Source organism: Oryzias latipes, chromosome 15, assembly GCF_053564925.1.
Source record: "Oryzias latipes strain Hd-rR chromosome 15, Olatipes_Hd-rR_3.1".
In the NCBI taxonomy this organism is placed as follows: Eukaryota; Metazoa; Chordata; class Actinopteri; order Beloniformes; family Adrianichthyidae; genus Oryzias; species Oryzias latipes.
This window is the reverse complement of record NC_136251.1, coordinates 24,145,562-24,158,091: the sequence shown is the minus strand read 5'-3', so window position 1 is coordinate 24,158,091 and position 12,530 is coordinate 24,145,562. Positions and strand designations below refer to the sequence as shown.

At 38.1% G+C, this 12,530-nt stretch overlaps 1 protein-coding gene across 2 annotated transcripts in view; it reads right to left on the bottom strand.

Moving 5' to 3' along the window:
• The window catches only part of lzts2a (leucine zipper, putative tumor suppressor 2a), a 45,198-nt gene extending 39,130 nt beyond the window's left edge, over nucleotides 1–6,068 (bottom strand). Inside the window, exons 1-2 of one of the 2 annotated variants that reach the window (XM_078932016.1) lie at nucleotides 5,820–6,068; nucleotides 5,036–5,322 (exon numbers count right to left, since the gene is read on the bottom strand). The gene's annotated coding sequence lies outside the window, so the exon portion shown is untranslated. Of the gene's footprint in view, nucleotides 1–5,035; nucleotides 5,323–5,819 lie in introns of those variants that run through there. The other variant, XM_078932017.1, reaches the window with a different exon arrangement.
• Nucleotides 6,069–12,530: the final 6,462 nt, after the last annotated feature.

Sequence of the window (12,530 nt, the reverse complement as noted above, 5' to 3'; positions counted from 1 at the left end):
TTTACGAATTTGTTTACAGTCTGCTCTTCAGTCACAACCAAACACTGAAGTGCGGACATGCATGTCTGCACGCAACAAAATCCATTAAAAAAATTGTTGCAGAGACAAAACTCTTAGAAGCACATTGCTGAAAATTCTGAGGCAGAGTTTCATACCCCACATACTGCCCAAGACAGTTAGCAGCTGAAGTGTTTGGAAAGGCCAAACAGATACTGATTTATTCATGCATTTTATATCCCCACTTTCTTTTGATTTAGATGCACAGAGTGCTTCTGGAGCAGTCACAACTGCAAGACACCTTAACAGAACACCAGCAGGGATTATTTTAAAGCTGTGCTTAATTGTATGTTATCTTTGTTTGGCTTTACACAACAGAACTCCAAATCTGTAAATGTTCAGAAAGGAGAAATAACTAAATACTGTGCAAGTTGCACCAGAAGAAGAAAAGTAAAATAAACGCCTAATTACAGAAACTTTAGATCCATTTAATGTTTTGTAATTGAAATGTTGATGCATATTTTCATAGTTTCTAGGAATTTTCTTTGTTTATTAAAGTAACCATGATGGAGAATAATTTTTATTCTGACTATTTTTTACCATAGTTTTAGGGATGGATGAATCCATGTCCACTTTCTGTCTTTTTGAGCTTCTATTTGAAATAAGTAGTACAATTCTGTGCAACACTTTTCAAATTCAGCTTCCACACTGAACCTAAAAAAAGGCAAACTCTTTCACTGCAAGTGTTTTTATTTTGCAGGGGCAACTAGGCGAATCCCAACAGACTGATGAAATTTACAACGCCGACATTGACTCTGAAAGCATAATTTAGAGTCTAGTTTGCGTAACTTAGCCAGTGCTGCTTAAACTTTGATCTATCTTTTAAAAGGCTGCAGTTTTATACAATGGAATAATTTTCAATCACTGTAACAACTAATAAACTCTCTGCAGACATGTGCTTTTTTTGAGAAGCTTTCAGTATAACGTCATGCGTTGTCAAGTCATGATTACCCTAATCATTCATCCAGTTCTCTTTAGCAAAAATATTGGTTAAAAAGCAAAAATGCAAAATTTATTTTTATGTAAATATAAGATGTTTTTTTATCTCCTGTTCAAGAAGAAGAAAAAAAAAAGAACTGCAAAATACTGCGTTAAGAAATGTTAAACAAATTTGCAGAAATAATCTGTCTTTCTACATCATTGATATTTTTTTTTTATTTTTTTTTATTAATCTTCAGACAAACCAAAGGTATGTCTGAATAAACCCCTTTTGTAATTGAGGCCAAACTTTATTAATTTCAAACATGTCTGAAAATCTTTGGTGTTGGACCGGACGGAAAAGGAAAGAGGGGAAGAAGAGAGAGGGACGTTAGAGAGAGGGGGGGTAGGGGGTGATAATAGGAGGGGAAGGGGGATAAGACCATGAAGCAGCATAAAGCAACAAGTTTACTGGTTGTTAATCATTATGGTAAGGTTCAAATGTAAAAAAAAACAAAAAAAAAACATCATTGATATTGTTAAATAATGTAAATTCTGAAAAAGCTAAGCTGCATAACCCAAAGGTGGCTGTTTATCACATGATTTATTCAACATCTTACAGAAGAGCAAACATGTCCTTTGGTCTGACCCTTTTCCTGCTCCAAACGGTCAAACTTGCTTCATCCGGTTAAATTAGAATGTCTGAATCTCTGCAAGCTCATTAAAGGCATTTAGAAATTAACCACATTTGAACGCATCATTGAAAGCAACACCTGAGAACCCACTTCACTGTCAATGTTTTGGAGCTTTTCCGCTGCTCTAACCTTTTTAATGTTGTGATAAAAAATGTATTTATAAGAAATCATGTTAAAAAGAAAATAACATAAAAGCAGCATCATGTTGCCACTCTGACACTTTAATCTGTAAAAGCAGTAAAAAAAATGGCTGCACACCGAGGCAGATTCTACTTCCATTTTCAAACACAAGGACAGTGTTTGTGTTGCGTTTGTGTCTGACAGTTTGTCCCTCCCCTGCTGTGCTCTCGCTCTGCACTGATGGCCCGCACGGTAGATACCAGCACAAGTCTACATGACACAATCACTGGTGGAGCATTAGCAGCACAGAGGAATCTGAACACTACAAATCCTAATGAGACATCCAACAACAGCACTGCATCAAACAGATGTTTGATTTAACATGTAATCTAAAACAGGACCAGGCTCCACTAAACAAATCAGACTGAAGAAAACACGGAAATTAAAAACAAAGCTTTTGAAAAAGAAAATTCCTCCCATTTTTTCTTAAGAGCATGCAATGATAAGAGCAGCATGTTGTGGTGGAATTCAACACTGATGCTGTCACATCATTTTTGCAGCTAATGAGATGATTGTCACTCGACGGCCTCCCCCCATATGATTAGAGACATATTTTTCCTCATAAGCTTTCAAAGCGTGTATCAAAATGCCTTTGTTTTCTTTTTTCTAACTTATAATTAATATATTGGTTAGTTGTCTTTACTTTATGAAGGATTTTCACCTATAAGCTACATAGTAGAGCCTCACAGTGCACAAAAAACCCGATTTTATAAGATGAGATTAACTGACAACTGTTAAATATAGCCGTGTTATGTAATTGTGTATTTCTTTACCGCGAAGGGGGGTTTAAGGGCAGGGATGTCCAGTTCAGCTTAGTCAGTTTGTTAGTTCAATTTAGTATTTTCCTATTGAATTCTATGTATTCATGATCCTTTTGATTTTATGTTTAACTTTTTCAATTACGTATACAAAGCCCATCGAGATGGCTGTTGTTGTGAATTTAAGCTATACAAATAAAATTGAAATGAATTGAATAAACTCAGTTGCAAACAAACTACGAGCCATTAGAGAGCCACTATGATGAAAAAATTGTGTTATTGGTGAATTTAACAAGTTCTTGTAGCATTTTGATGATGGAGGTCACATATTAGGAAAATTCTGATGCATCCACTTGTAGACGACTAAATCCATTACATCTTTGTTTTCATCATCCAAGCTGGGATCCTGTTCAAATTTGTACGGTTGAATACGGCCAGAGAGCATGTAAACAGATGGATGACAGGAAGCGAGGGTGGGCTTACTGTGCGCCAATAGTCCCACCCAGAACTCGGAGGCAAATGAACCACTGCCGCTCTTGTTCTATTTTTTCCTAAAAACGGCTTAATCACAATTAAAAACCACTGAGAACGCTTTTAAAATAAATTAAAAGGTGACAACAGAGACTTTAACAGCATTCAGCTTTTTAGGATTAAAATGTCTATCATAATTTTTGCAGTAAAACTAAAGCTGCCCACCTCCATCCCCCAATAACTTTCTGCTCCATGAGGAAGCCATTAGATTTAAATGCTCATTTAGCATCACACCCTCCTTTCCCCACCTGACTCCAGCCTCCACTGCTCAAATCCATCACTAACACCTGACCTTCATAAAGCCCCGCCCTCCATTTGATTTATCTGCTATGGTGAAATAAGTTAGCTTTAGCATCATGGAGCCTTACTACTGAGACTGGAAAGCATAAGTAAGGAGATGTGGGATTGTTTGTCCACATCTCCCTACAAGAATCTTGATTAACTCCTAAATAGCACAGGAAATATGTAAACGCAATTTTGGTTTTGTAATCTTGATGTCCCATATCAGCGTTTTTAGCAAGTGTTGGATAAAACAGTTCTAACCAGGCATCACACTTTCACTTCTGTGAAGCTGCAGCCAGCTCAGCTTTTTTAGGTGAAACTGAAGCAAACACATCACTTCAATGTAAAACAGCCCATTTAACAGAAAAGAAAATGCTAAAACTCTGTTTCCAAATCCTTTTTGTGCCTCTAAGGTTAGATTCAATATCCATAAGGGTGAATTTTTATGTTCGTCATCCTTTTTTATATTACATTTTTTCCAACAATGTAGCAGGGAGGTGCACAGTTGTTAACACTGCAGCAATTAATTCCTGGTTTAAAGACCCTTTTAGTGTGGCGATAGCAGGCTCTCCCTGTGGATTTTTTTCCTACAGGCACTATGGATCCTTCTACAATCTAAATAAAACTGTTTTACACCCTAATTAATGACTTAATGATCCATTAGGGGTAAGTAAGTGTTGTCTTTTTGTGCGGTCATGTGTACCCCTACCATGGATTAATTTAAACTACAATAACAGGAGGGTCACTGACAACTAAATCTTCTGCTGTAAATTTACCTGAGGGGTGAAAAGCTTTAACAAACATTTTGTCAATTTTTTAAAAAGTCAGGAGCACACAGACATGAAAGATGATTAGGATGAACTCCTACTGGTAAATAAAAAAACTATATTGCATGTTCAGGTTTAGGAGCAGGATTCTGCACAGCAAACCATGTTATTATGAGCTTCCTTTTGCTTTTACCTGACACGTTTCTTTCTGATGACTGGCAAAGTTTAGACTTTCTTTTTGCATTAATTATTTATGCCATCAACTCCTTACTGAGGCCTCTGGGCACATGAAGTAAGAAGCGTCTCATTGTGTGTCTTGTCTCCTTTCCATCAAATCCTCCTCTGTTGCTGCACAACAGTAAAAGCAGCTGGAGACGGAGAGGAAACTGGCATAACAAGAAGTGCCTTCTAGAAGCAGCTGTGCTTAGGAGTTTGCGTGTGAGTGACAGAGAGAAACAGCTGGATTACCAAAAAAAAAAAAACTCCACTGGTTTTTGTCCTTTGCGCGCACGCGCACAACACGAGAACTCAGTTTTTCTCGCTTTGACAAAACCTGCAAAGTGATTTACAGCTGACATAATCTGTTTGGATCTCGGGCAGATTACAAGGCTGCCGTTCATGAAAGCAATGAACATCCACGCGAGCATTTGACGCAGTGCAAACCGCGCACACAGCAGACACGAACACACGTGTTGGTAAACACAAACATCCTCTCTCATCCACAAGCGCTCCGTTATTTTTATTCTTTTAAAGGAAGTCCGTCATTTTTACTTTTATCTCATTTAACAAGATGCCAAATAGTTTAAAATCTATTAAGTCTCTGTTGAAGGAATCGGAATCAACTCACCGAATCCACAATCAACCCAAACAGCGGGGGTCTCCCGTAGGAGGGGGGGGGGGTGCCCGGCCGCGTCTCCACAACAACTTTTCATCAAACTGCAGACCCTTCCTCTGCACTTCTGCCTTTGACCCTCAGACTAGTCAGATCCTCCAGTCTGTTTGATGCCATCACTGCCAGAGCCCGCCGTACAGTCTGAGCTCCAGCGGGGCGGACTGCTGGTCCGGAGTTTAACAGCGGAAGGAAGGGCAGGGGCTTAGCCAGGGGGGGCTGCGACGGTCAATGACGCTCCTTCTCTGGTCCATAGAGGAATAAGAGAGGAGAGAATAGTCATTTCATGACTGTTTCATGCAGTCATGGCATCATTTTGCTGTTGAATTGTTTTTGCTGTATAGCTATAATTTTTAAGTTTTTTTTTTTTATTTTTGGGGGGGACCACTTCTACATTTTTTTGTATTTCAAACATTTCATGTTTATTTCCAAAACTTCATATTAAATTTTGAGTAAAAAAAACAAAAAAACATTTTTACATTACATTTTTAGAAATGCCAATTTAAGAAAAAAATGCAAATTAAGTGTTAAAAGTTGAAGTCCCATCAGCTTTTATGCAGCTATAGGTATAATTTGTTATCTGCACTTGGTGAGCTGCAGACACAGCCACCACACTCGGGAACCATTAAGTGGTTTAACCCCCCAATGCAATCCATTTATACTGAGTGTCAAACATACATTGGGTCCCTTATTTTTTTTTTATTAGAGTATTTGGTATGACTCGGCCTGAATTTGCACTCACAATCTTCCAGTCACAGGGCGGACACTCTTTCACAGGGCGGACACTCTTCCACAGGGCCACTGAGCTGTTGCAAGTACTGTATTATTCAGTACTTGTTTAAGATGAACAATACAATGTCATAAATTGAATTAGAAATGTGTAAATCCAACTGGTTTAGTAGTGAGAGCCAGCCATAAAAGTAGGTGTGAGGATTAAGCAGTTAGTTTGGATTTTCAGCAATGGTTTTGGTCATTTTTTGAGTTGTCCCCTGTCAGTCACTCCAGGTTCATATTATTAATCAATGATCCACAGCTGTTTTCATTTCTGTTGATTGTCTCATTTTCAGTTTATTTACTAAATGTTTAAGCTCCTTCAGCTCTCATCTGTTTGCTCAAGCTGTTGGACAGGACAAGTTAAAAAAATAAAATAAATGTAATAAATGTATAAGTTTCTGTCGCCAAGCCTGCTCTCCTGCATTTAGGTCCTACATCACCAGTTCCCAACAGTAGCTCATTTTCCTTGTTTCCTTTCACCTTTTTGAGGAAAAAATTGTAGTTTTATCCTTTTGGTGGCAGAGTTGTGTTAAAGTAATTGGGGTTTTTTTCTTCTTTTTTTTTTTGCTGTCATTTTCCTTTGGTAAATAACTGAAATGCATTAAAAAATAACTGAATTTAGGTGGGAAAAGGAAAAGAAAACCAAACTAGCATTTAAAACATTGATATTGTTTTTACTTGAAATTGTGGGGTTGTTTCTAGCTTTAGTTAAATTTAGTTAAATTTCTCTTGCACTATTAGATTCAACTTTAGCCAAACCTGTGTGCAGAAGTAGGGCAGTTAACCTCTGATTGGAAGATTGCAGGTTTAGTTCTTGCCTTGCCTGCCCATGTGTCAAAGTGCCCATGGGCAAGACACTAGTGGTTATAAGTTGGTGTCAGTGTTCAGCAGCAAAGCAGTCATCAACGTTTGAATGTGCGCGCATAGGACTGTAACTGTAAAGCACCTTGGGCCTTCAACAGAGGCAGAAAAGCGTTAAGAAAATGTATGGCTTTAACCTAAATCAATGACAGGATTTTTTTTTTCTCAGAGAAAAAACAAAAATATAGAACCGGCAAAAAAACAAAAAAAAACAAAGAGTTGGTGGTTCTTCAGAAATGAAGCCTGATGGGGGATTTAAACAATGCAGATAAAAAGAATTCTATTTTTTACATTTAACTGGCATTAAAGCAAAAATAAACTTTTGTGTCAAGAAGAAAAAGTTAGTTTTTCTAGTTTAAGTTGCTCATTATGGACTGGCTTGTATCCATTACAACAAATCAAACTTTTATTACTTTAATTCATGTCTAACTTAAACCTTATCTGCATTTCATTTTGAAATTAAAGCTGAGTAATTTCACAAAAAAGACATTTTAACATGACCGGTATTAGTTTTTTTTAACTTGTTTGAACTAAAAAAATACAGACAGTGACAGTGACAATAAGTCACTGTTAATGGAAAAAAAATTTCACACTCTGCTATTTCATCTGCTTCTTTCGTGCAATACTTCAGGAGTGTATGGAGCATTAAATACTTCATTAAAAACCTCCTGCTAAGGAGCACAATGTGGAATGTTCCAACCTCTTCTACACCTGACAGAGAAACCAACCGGCATTTGACAAGTGAGCAAAAACCTGGACAATTTTGTAGAAACATATCTCTGTCATGGTTAATCCACCAGCAGAGCATCAGTCTGTGTCTTTGATGTTCAGCAGGCAATCTGGGTATTAAAGAGTCCTGCCATTTCTGAACTTCACATGACCTCTTCTCTTACAACAAATCCCTATATTTCATTCACTGAAGACGAGCACATAACCCGCAGCTTTTCCCTGGCTGGTCCTCCTTCCCATATGTGATTCTCTTTCTGTTCATCTTTCCCTTCAGAACCACCTCTGCTCGTTTTCTTCCACCTAATCCCACTCTCTCCAAGCGTTCACCTGTCCTGTAATACCGCTCCATCTTTTCCTGTTTTCAGCTTCCTTTCACCCTTTTCGCTGCTCCTTCAAATCATGGTTTATTTTGGCTTCAGGCTTGAGCAGGCTGCAGTTTTAATGAAACATGGAAGCCTCTGCTCAGCCTCAATAAAACCATTTGCTTTGGCTTCTTTTTACTTTGAAATTTTACAATCCTTTTCTAGTGTTTAAAGTTAAAAAAAAAAGAAAGAAACTGCAGGACTTTAATGTTCTTTGTCAAGACATCCTTCATTTTTCCATGTCCTGAAAGTCTGGCCACTTACCGTTCCTGCGCAAGGAATGTTCCATCTTTTTGTAAAATTACCCTCAAACTAATCATTAAAATGGAGAGGAAGCGTGATTTAAAACACTTCAAAAAGATGGCTGTTGGTGCCAGATGATCTGGTTCAGAGCAGTTTTTCAGAGAATTGTAGTGAACTGGGATTTACACACCCAAAGACTTTCAGGCTTCCAGAAAATGGTGCAGAAATTTGAGTGACATTTTTGCAGATGAGCTCAGGAAACAATGAGTAGTCAATTTCAAATTCACGCAAAAGGCCACATTGCCTTACGTCACCTTTGTCTGCGAAAAAATGCTGTTTGAATATAAGCTTATCATTGATTCAGAAAATACACTGATGGACCAGTAGGGAGGGAAGGGGGTTGATCCATAACAATCCATCCCACAACTTAGAGGTGATTTATAATGAACTACAGCCACTGTGCAGAAACTATGTCTTAGGAAATTATGTAAAATGTTTCTTTTTTTGTGGCTAAAAATAGCATAATTATAATTAAAAAATATCACTGGGAACGCTTTTAAAATACCTCAAAAGATGATAAGAGTGAGTCTTTTATGCCTCGTGGGAGATTTTGCTTTATGTTGTTTTTAATCCAAACAAAAAAAAAAGTCTGTATGGTTTCCTGGGATGTATTTTCTTTAGATCAGCAGTAGTTGACTAGAAATTCACCTCTGAGTTGTTAGCAGTACAGCTGGGAGAGAGAGAGCCTGTCCCCATTTCCTGTCATCCATCTGTTTACACTCTATTGCAACACTTTATTTACGCATCCAACCTAACATTACAGGTGCAACAAAAATAACGAGCAACATCAGAGCTACCAGCCGAACAGTTTTGAACCAGATTTCAGCTCAGATGACAAAGACATACAGTATATGGATCTAACCGTCTACGCATGGATGCATCAGAATGGAGCGGAGCAGGGAGCTTGTGGCTTACTGTTGTAGCTTCAATGTCACAACTACAAAATTTTCAAACAGCACTTTTTCTCTGCTCCTGATTCACATTGATTTGGATGAAGAAATCTTCAAAAATGCCATTTTAAGCCAAATTTTCTTAATATGTTGTGATAAGAAATGTTACCAAAACTTGTTAAAAACACACGATTTTCATCAGTGTGTCTAAAAAATATCTCTTTCTTTGCATCCTTGCTCCAAACGTAGCAGCAGTGGCAGATAACCACTCCTGATTGGTTTTTTTTTATAGTATATCTAAGTTTACAATGAAGTTTCTTTATGAAATGATGCACTTTCACATCTGTTTCTGTCTTTCAAAACACGGGTTCCAACTAGAAAAATGTTCTGTTTTTGAAGATCCACTGAGTCTGACTTTCATTCCCAAAATGTTGGCTTGTTCAGTCTTTGTGGTTTGTAAATGATGCAAGCAAAACAGTTTACATTTTCATGCCAGAAAGAAAATCAAAACCTCTGAAGATCAAACTTTGTCTCCCAGCAGTCTTTTGAATCTTTCCTCAAGCAGAGTGTTTTACATTTCCAATCCAACTAGAAAAAAACTAGGGTTAGTCAAATGTTTTGTTGTCTTTGAAGCTTCTCTCAGAATCTTTGCAGTGTAAACTGTTCATGCTGTGTTAGTCTGCTATCGTTTCCACGGCTGCTACATCTCTGAAAACAGTGAGAATGGACATGCAGCTGAGAGCAGCCATGGTGTCACAGCTCCATATAACAAGATGCTGCAGGTTAATAGAGAAATTCTTCACCGTCATGATTTAGCAGGAATGCTGAACACAAGCCTTTGTTTTTAATTTCCAATCCTCTTTGCCCCGTTCACAGCTATCCCTGTTGATACCAAGACCCCCGGATCATATGACTCGCACATGCTTGGTCCCCTCGGGGTCTTCAGCCATCGGCAGAGACCATACCAAATCCTGACCCTCAGCCCTATCCTGGTTCTGAAATATCAAAGGGGTCTCATGCAGGCTTCTCCATGGATTAACACAAACATTCATCCAACTCAAAACAACCCATCCAACTTAAGGCTGCATTCACTCAAGCAAACTTTGTTTTTAATAGCTCATTAATTGTTCATGATCCATTTGTAAAATGGATACATTTTGCTTGATCAATAAACAATGAAGCTCAAAGTGCACCATGGGTTAATCAGTCGCACAAAAAAGCAGCGCGTGTGTGCGTGTGGGAGGATTTTGAGTAATGCAATTATCTTTGTGGCTCTTTAAAAATTCATCAAGCACTCTGACATCTCTGTTATGCTCCTAATTGGAGATCTGCTGCTCTGCCAGCACTATGCAGAGGTGTTTTTACACATTTCCATAATGACCAAATCAGGAGAGTGCAGTGTAGCATGAAACACTTCATTACCTGAGGTTTCGCTCTTTTGCGCCCATCAAATATTGAATATATTTTTATCCATGAGGAGAAACACCATGACTGCAGGAAAAAAAAACATGAAAAGAGCAGGAACGGAAATGAGCATCACGCCTTTTTTCAGGCCGCGCTCTGTTCAGATCATCTCATCCCTTTTTGTCAAGCTGAGTCTTGTAAACAAACATGATGTCTCAGTTTCTGTCTAATTCTCTGAAATGTTTTGCTGCTACAGTCGGGTCCTTTGCAGTGCAAACTCACTCAACCACACACTGAGGATGATTATTTAATGCAGCTTTTCTGCACATGCTCGTTAGGACCTAATTGTGAAACAAAAACTCCATATAATTTATTCAGTTACCAGCCACCCCTTTGATCCTCTTTTTTTTCTCCTTTTTTCACACGCTTTTATACATTTTAATTGCTGTCCCATATGTGGGAATAACTTCTGCGGCACTGCAGCTGAACCCAAAAACTTAACAAAAATGTTATGGCAAAGGAAACATTTTCCATAATATTATTAACCATTGCAGCTTTTATACTAATGAGATGGTGGCTATTCATATCCTGTATTGAGGATAAACTGATGCAGAAATAAAACAACATGAATCAAATTGATTTCTTATTTTCTTCATCCTCTCCTTGTACAACATGTACTTACAGTATAAACAATAAGAAAAAAACAGATTAAATGGTCAACATAAATTTGGTTTAGACTCTAATTTATTATTTTTAAGATGTTGGGAAAAAAAACCAAAAGTACCGTGTAAGGTTTCTAGCCTTTTGTGCATATGAACTAAATTTAACCACATCTGATGCTTTCCACTTTAGTTGTTTCTTGGAACATTTTTCTGGTTGGCCAAGCGTGAAATTCATGACCTAACGTTGAAGATTAGGTAAATCTGGATTAATGTGTGGCCTGATGTCAGGGGGAAAAAAAATCATGTTTTTGGCATTTAAAGATAAAAAGGTTTGCATACAATAAGACATCAGCCCTGGTCAAATTACAGTGAGGTTAACAATCTAAGAAATAATTTGATTGGTTAAACTCCAGGAGCGTGCCAGAACCTAAAATCTTGTTGCTTCTGTAACTTTGCATGATGCTAATCAGTCAACATACAGCCAACCAACTCTTCGTCTTAGCCTCAATGTGGGTTCTTTTATTTATTTTTTGTTAGTTGAGCAACTCATTCCTCTCACTGAGCTGAAAATTGGATGCCTGGAGAAATCCCCTTAATCACTTCAAAGGAGAGCAATCATAATCCTGCATTATTGATATGCAAAAACCCAAAGAGTAAATGTCACCATAACTAGAAATGAACCTCAGACGTGCTCAACGTAAGCACAGACACCACACTTTTCTTTTTGGAGGTTAGCTGCAAAAATTACACATGCATGTGCAGTTTAGTTCAGCTGCTGCAGTGCTTTATGCAACAACATCCCAATCTTGCCAAAACAAATTCTCCTGCATTTCTGCAAGTATGGAGTGCACCACTGTACATAACCTACTGTAGAGTCCATAGTGTCATGTGCTGTTTGGGCAGCTGCAGCCTTCAGGACACATTTGTTCACAGATCACATACATAGAGGTCAAGTAGAAAATACGCAGCCCAACCTTTTCCTGTGAAGGTTTTTCTAAATGTCGCGAGTGTCACAATTACTCACAAACACGAGGGAGTCCATGCACCCGCCGTGACTTACAAGAAGGGGTGAAGTTGTAATATAAAACAAGTCCGAGTCTCAGATTAGAACACAAATGTGTGTTCGCGTTGAGCTCCAATAAGTTAGGCAGCGCGTGGCCCACAGCACTTAGTGCAGATGGTTATTCTTGTCAGGCAGAGGCTGCAGGCGGCTCACTGTCATTTTGTGTAAATCTGACTGTAGAAAAGTGGTTCATCCCTGCAGGTTCATGACGAGATCAGGACATATTTTGAGGGATGATGGATGAGAAAAGAGAAAAAATATATTGTGTAATTTTTTTGTGCTCTGTAACATGAGCATTTGGTGAGTAACAATTTTCTGTATCAGTGGCCCTGATGGAATTAAAGTTTACTGACCTTTAGGGTGAACCAAAACAATGAGTGCCTTTATTTACCTGAATCAGTGGTT